Source organism: Otolemur garnettii, unplaced genomic scaffold, assembly GCF_000181295.1.
Source record: "Otolemur garnettii isolate 467f Iridium unplaced genomic scaffold, OtoGar3 scaffold00059, whole genome shotgun sequence".
Taxonomy (NCBI): Eukaryota; Metazoa; Chordata; class Mammalia; order Primates; family Galagidae; genus Otolemur; species Otolemur garnettii.
Window position 1 is genome coordinate 3457640 of NW_003852454.1, and position 6944 is coordinate 3464583.

The 6944-nt window shown below is 47.6% G+C and overlaps 1 pseudogene; it reads left to right on the top strand.

The window, feature by feature from the left end:
• The window catches only part of LOC100954623, a 32489-nt pseudogene extending 27964 nt beyond the window's left edge, over window positions 1–4525 (top strand).
• The last annotated feature ends 2419 nt before the right edge of the window (window positions 4526–6944 follow it).

The window sequence follows — 6944 nt, forward strand, 5'->3', positions numbered from 1 at the left end:
CGCCACCTTAGGTGTATGTGGCTGGCGCCTTAGCCGCTTGAGCCATAGGCGCCGAACTGATGTTTGTCATTTTCAAGGAACACAGAGGCTAGTGTGGGTGAAATAGTCAGGAAGAGCAGTCAGAGATGAAAATAGAGAAGCCCAAGTAAATCTGTAATGGAGACACATATACTTATTCTGAAAGGAAAAGCATATGGACTTTTTATATAAAACTTCATACCTAAAATAAATAAAAATAATCAGACTGAATTCCCAGTCCAGGTATGGAGGGTAGCTTGGTGTCATGGACAAATAGGGAATTAGGGTCAGGGAGCTAAGTCCAGGGAGCTAAGCTATTAGCCTCAAGGCAAGTGTCTTAGCTCTGGCTGCTTTAACAAATACTATGTATGCTTGGTGGCTTAAACAGTAGACATTTCTTTCTCACAACTCTGCAGGCTAACAAGTCTAAGATCAAGAGCTGTCTGATTTAGTTTCTGGTGAGGACGCTCTTTTGCCCAATGGGAAGAGTCTTTTTTGCTGTCTTCATATAAGAAGGAAAAACAGAGGTCTCTGGTGTCTCTTTTCTCATAAAGATGCTAATCTTATCAAATCAGGGCCCCACTCTTATGACCTCATTTATCCTTATTACCTCTTTATAGGCCCTATGTCCAAACACAGTCACACTGGGGGTTAGGGCATCAACACAGAGATTTGGGAGGAACACAATTCAGTGTACAAGCCGCAAGTCAACAAACCTTTCTCCCTTTCTTCACCTGCAAATGGGAATGATGTCTAAGAAGATCATGGGTAAGATCAACTGAAATAAAGAATGTGAAAGTGTTTTGTTGTTGTAAATATCTGAGAGATTAAAATAACACAAAAGCATCATCTGTGTCAAAGATCATTAAGAGCACGGAACCTAAAGTTTAGACTGGAAGGTTACAAAATAGGAAGTTATCATTCATTAAACTTTTAAGCCTATGCTACTGGCTCTATCTACATTTATTTTTATAATGATCTTACGGCAGTTATAATTATCCCCATTTTTAAGATAAGGAAAGTGGGTCTCCAAAAACTTAAGTTGCTCAGAGTCTCCCAACTGATATATGGCTCATTATACAAAGTATAACTAGAAGAGATACATAGTAACAGGGAAAATAGGTCTACAAATTCAAAATTGATTTAAAGTATAAAACGTATGTGGAAAGGAACAAAGACTGAGAATAAGAGCATGTCATGTATCTGGCGAGTGCAATAGGAATGTTTTTACTTTTTAAATATTCTTTATGCTTGTTAAAATGTTTAATAAGGCAGGGAGAATATTATTGTGAAAATATTTCAAAGGGAAGTCTTCTTTTCTCTCTAAAGAATTCTCTTTGTCAGGTTAATTTTCTCAAACACTTCCAAAATCCATCTTCCTCCAATGTCAAGTCCAAACCCTGCTCCTTGGCATTTACTGCCTCATTTCACCTCCCGGCAGCTCCACCACACCCTTCACACTCCAGCCAGGCCAGCTCGCTTTGAGGTCCAGCACCCCATTCATCCTGTACAATATCTAAATTCATTCCTTCCTCTACAGTAAAATTTCAACCCCCCCTTTTTTTTATTGAATAGTAACTGTGTACATTGATGCACTTCTGGGGTACAGTGTGGTGTTTTCACAAACAATCCGAAACACTTCCATCAAACTGGTTAACATAGCCTTCACGTAATTTTCTTAGTTACTGTGTTAAAACGTTCATATTCTACTCATAGAAAGATTTACTTGTACCCTTGTAAGATGAACCACAAAAGTGAACCCTCGAATCCCCCTCCCTCCACCCCGTATCCTTAGGTTGTTATTAGGTTATAGCTTTCATATAAAAGGTATAAATTAGTTTTATAATAGGGGTGTGTACATTGGATACTTTTTCTTCCATTCTTGTGATACTTTGCTCAGAAGGACATTCTCCAGCTCCATCCATGTGAACATGAAGGATGTAAAGTCTCCATCCTTCTTAATGGCTGCATAGTATTCCATGGTGTACATGTACCACAGTTTGTTGATCCATTCGTGGATCGATGGGCACTTGGGGTTCTTCCATGACCTGGCAATTATGAATTGGGCTGCAATAAACATTCTGATACAAATATCTTTGTTGTAATGCGCAATTTCAACCTTATTGAAATTTTTCAGCCTCTTCCTCTGAGAAGGCTTTACTGAGCACAACTTCTCCCATCACTGTGATCCCAGAAGAGTTGACCACTGCTGATATGTTTATAAACAACTTAACATTTAAGTCTGTAAATCCAAATATTTTTACTTTGACTCCTGAATGTTGCTCTTTATGCCCCGAGTGTGCTGTCCAGCCTGTGTAAGAACGATCATACACACTGCTGAGAAGTGGGAAGTGCCTGCTTGTGAATGCACCAGGACAGGAGGGTAAAGAAGGGCATTTGTGGGGTATCTCTCCCTCCTGCAAGACAAGACTGCCTCACGTGCCAGGGGTGTGACTTCTGAAGAACCTGCACTTCCATCTAGGTGGGCTTTCCAGAGGTGTCTTCCTTCCTGAAGGAAGTGCAGGGTGCAGGAAGGAAGGAAGTGCACTCTCAGGGTGCAGGGGTCCAACCGCCGCATCTGAGCACCTGCTCAGCCTGAGTCTGTTCTGGAGCATGAGAAACAAGCGGGTCCTGCTGCCCTGACACGGGAAGCGACAGTTTGGGCTCTATGTTGTATTCTGCTTCCAGGAACTTAGGTAACACAGCTTCAGGTTGACTTAATTACGATTAACGATTTTTTTTAGAAGTGTAAGAGGCTGGCAACGGGTTGGGGGGTGGAGAATTTCACTTTTCGAATTGGTTTCCACTTTTGCTGAAGGATCACAAGAAGTAATTCCAGATTGGAAATGGATATGAAGAACCGGGAGAGATATACTCAGGAATGCTACAGACGGAGAGAGGGACGGTGAGCGCAGACGTGCTGGGGAGGTTGGAGCTGGCCAAGATGACGGACCCACCCTGCTTCCCTCTCTCTGCCAAAGTGCTCAGAGCCAGTGAACTTCTCAAGACCCCGCCAAACCTTCCCCGGCAGACTTGCTGCGAATGAAGCGGCAGGATGGGGCTGGGTTTAGGAACTTTCGATTTTTTGCACCCATTAGCTGGGTTTCCTGTTTCAATTATCAGTAGAAGCGAGATTCCAGGACCCCAGAAACCCTCTGGCAGTTAGAGGGCTGGAACCCCCTGTTTTTCAAGTCAAATCGCTCCAACAGGCAGATCCGAGGGAACCACGGAGAAGGCACCAAGGGAATTCATACATGATTGTCAGCCTTCCCCGAGACAGCCCCTATCAGGATTCTCTCTGCCCAGCTGAGCCTGGGTGACCAGCGCGGAGCGCGCTCCGGGCCGTCTCCCGCTGGCGGGTTCTGTAGATAGCCCCGGCTTCCGCCCACCCCAGCGCCCTCCCGGTGCGGCTCAGCCCCGCAGCCTCTGCGCCGGGAGCGCTCGCAGCCCGCCCCTGTGCGGACCCTCTGCTGCGCTCTGCGATTCCCAGCCCTCTGACAGCCGGTCGCACCGCGGACCGCTAGGAGAGGAGGGGGGACTGGCGGGGTGAGAGCAGCTGGACTGAGCTCCTCTACGCCTACTTTCCTTTTTTCCTTACTGAAAAAGAGTGTTGTTCACAAGGGCTCCAGGCAGAAGCGCCAAAGGCTGTGGCCCAAAGGAGGGCGAGGGTAGGACCACCCGGACCCCTCTCCACGCCTCGGTGGTCAGACAGTACCCCTCCGGTGGCCCACCCACCCATTGCACGCCAAGCTCCTGTACCACTTGTGCGTTCCCCTGCCGGAGAACCCCAATCCAGGGCTTCACGGAAGCCGCTAACCTGTCGGTGGCCGCCGCTGGCGTTGCTCTTGCCCTACGACCGGAGACTTGCAACAGCAGCCCCAGCCCTGACGGCTTCACTGGGTTGACCCCGTGCGGTGCTGTCCGGCCTGGCCGGAGCCACCTTCCCTGTCTTCACAGTGCTGGTGGCGACGCTGCTGGTGATGCTGATCACGGCCACTTTCTTTTGGAACCTGCTGATTCTGGTCACCATCCTGCGCGTCCGCGCCTTCCATCGCGTACCGCACAACTTGGTGGCTTTGACAGCCGTTTCGGACGCTCTAGTCGCCGCGCTGGTGATGCCGTTAAACCTGGTGAGCGAGCTGTCCGCCGGGCGACGCGGGCGGCGGCTCGCAGCCTGTGCCAAATGTGGATCTCCTTCGACGTGCTGTGCTGCACTGCCAGCATCTGGAACTTGGCAGCCGTAGCCCTCGACCGCTATGGGACCTTTACGCGTCACCTGCAGTACACGCGGCACACCCGCCGCCGCCTGGGCGCTGTCTGCACTGGTAGCCCTGGCACCGCTGCTGTTTGGCTGGGGCGAGGCGCAGGACGCCAGCGCTGCCAGGTGAGCCAGGAGCCCTCCTATGCGGTCTTCTCCACCTGTGGTGCCTCCTACCTGCCGCTCGGCGTGGTCCTGTTTGTCTACTGGAAGATTTACAAGACAGCCAAATCTCGCTTCGGCGGCTGACAGTGGGCTGTGCTGCAGCTGCTCGCCTGTGCATGTGGCGGACATGGGAAGGGTTCACCACCTGCGTACCCGGTGAGCAGCAGGGAGAGGGTTTCACCATCTGAGCGCTAGGGCCTTGCCGGCACAGCTTTTCTCTGTCGCGGTCGGGGCACCTCCCGTTAGCTGTGCTCTCTGTTGTTTTTTCCTTGGCTTACTTGTGTCCGTGTAACTCCTAGAGACGCCAACTTCCAGGTCCCAACTAGCCCTTAAGGGACCGCGGTAGGCTGGAAATTCTCTTGCAGAAATTCCTGTGGCCGTTAGCCCCTGATTTTCTGTCTCCCCCAGATTCCAGTTCATCCTCTGTAGTCCAGAAACTTCCCCAGCACTATTGGCCAGCTTCCTTCCAAGGGGGAAAGTGAAGATAAAATAATCCATGTCTCGCTTGGATTTAGGAGAAAGACAGAATTGTAGGTTCAAATCCAAGCTTGGGAAATGAGGGCAGTTGCTTAATTTCTGCGGGCCTCACGTCTTCATCTTTAAATGAGGTTAATTCCTACATCAGGGCTGTTGGTAGGATTAGGGAGATGGAGAATGCAAAGTGCCCAGCACAGTGCCTGGCACACGGTGGGTGGCGGAGCAGGCTGGAGAAGGGAGGGGATCAACAGGGCATTTCCCTGCGAGCTGTAAGGGGTCGGAGGATACCTGGAAATGCCAGGAGAGGAAGGAAACTGAGATGGGCAGATCTTCTCCTCAGGTGTTTCAATTAATAAGCTTCCAGTCCTAGAAGTGAGGGGATTTATTGTTACTTTCCAAATATAATATATGGATGAGGGAAAGAGGTGCATAGAGGCGGAAAAAGGGATAGGGCAAGTTCTTTTGTTGTTGTTGTTAGTTTAATTTTAGAAAATTGACTCAGACATTTAGGCTACCAGACAAATATGTGTACTTCCAAAAGTAGGGTTCCCCCTCCCCTTTTGTCATTAAATGGCAGAGGCGAATTGCAGCACAATGTCAAAAACTATATTTGGAAAGTGTTGGTAGAGGAGAGCTTTATTCAGAATAAATGATGGTCTTTGAAAGGTCCCTTGGAAATGCCTGGGATGATTATGACTTTTCTGTCTGATTCCTGAGGTAGGACTGACTTTTAGTAGCTACATCAATCCAATGTGCGCCCAGAGAATCATGGCAAAATAGACGGTGGAAAGGCTTGCCAAGGCTGATTCTAGCGGACATTTTGGACAGCCCCCACTCAGGCAGGTGACATCAGGAAGAGGTGACTGGATGGGAGGTTGGCCAATTCAGGTGGCTATTGGTGGATTGAAAGAGCTCTGGGAGGGGAGAGAGGGTGGAGGGAGAGGGATTCGAGGGTTCACTTCTGTAGTTCATCTTGCAAGGGTACAAGTGAATCTTTCTATGAGTAGAATATGAATGTTTTGACATAATAACTAAGAAAGTTACATGAAGGCTATGTTAACCAGTTTGATGGAAATGTCATGGATTGTGTATGAAAACACCACACTGTACCCCCAAAGTGCATCAATGTACACAGTTACCATTCAATTAAAAAAAAAAGAAGAAGAAAAGAAAAGAAAAAAGAAAGAGCTCTGGGAGGCAGAGTCCGTGTTGGGATTTAGCCACTTGCAGGTGGAAGGATTTGGGCAAGCTCTTCCCACTTAGTGTCTCAACTTTCCTAACACACATGACTAACAGACTTGAATCACACAGTGCTGAGATTGTTGATGGGATTCAACTGTGTCCTGTTTGGGGGCTCCAGTAAGCCCTCACTCAAAATTTTGGTTAATGTCCTAGGTTAGCATTTGTAAGCCTTCTGGCCACTAGACACCCAAACAGAAATTTAGAATATGCCAGAAATCCTGTCACTCTACTTTGACCCCCTCCCCCATGTTTTTCTATGCTCCAAGGGAAATGAGTTGAATGTAGGTCCTACAAAGTGTCTGTACTGCCTTCTGCAGGGAACAAGAGCCCTTAGGAAGCCTGAAAGCCTCTGTTAATGAGGCTGGGTACCACCTGCATCTTCTTCAGAATTCTGTGTCTAGGGTTCCAACTCTAAATCATTATCAGAAAGGAGTCTGCAACTACCTTGGCCCATGAAATTAATGTATTGAAGACACAAGTTTGAAAATAGAGAAGGAAAACAATATTTACTGATTTAGTGGTTTCTTCCAGGCACTTTCTTCAATGCTTTGTGTTACCCTCCTATGTAATCCTTACAATTCAGCAAAGTTGGCAGTTGCAGTCTCTATTGGTCAGAATAAGGTAAGGCATGCTTCAGTAACATGTAACCCCAAACCAATAGAAATTTATTTTACTCTCATCCAAAATTCAATGTAGATCTAGCAGCCCACTTGCATAGCTCTCCTGCAGGCAGTCACTCATGGATTTAGGCCACTTGTCATTTTTTAATTATGTTATCTTGAAC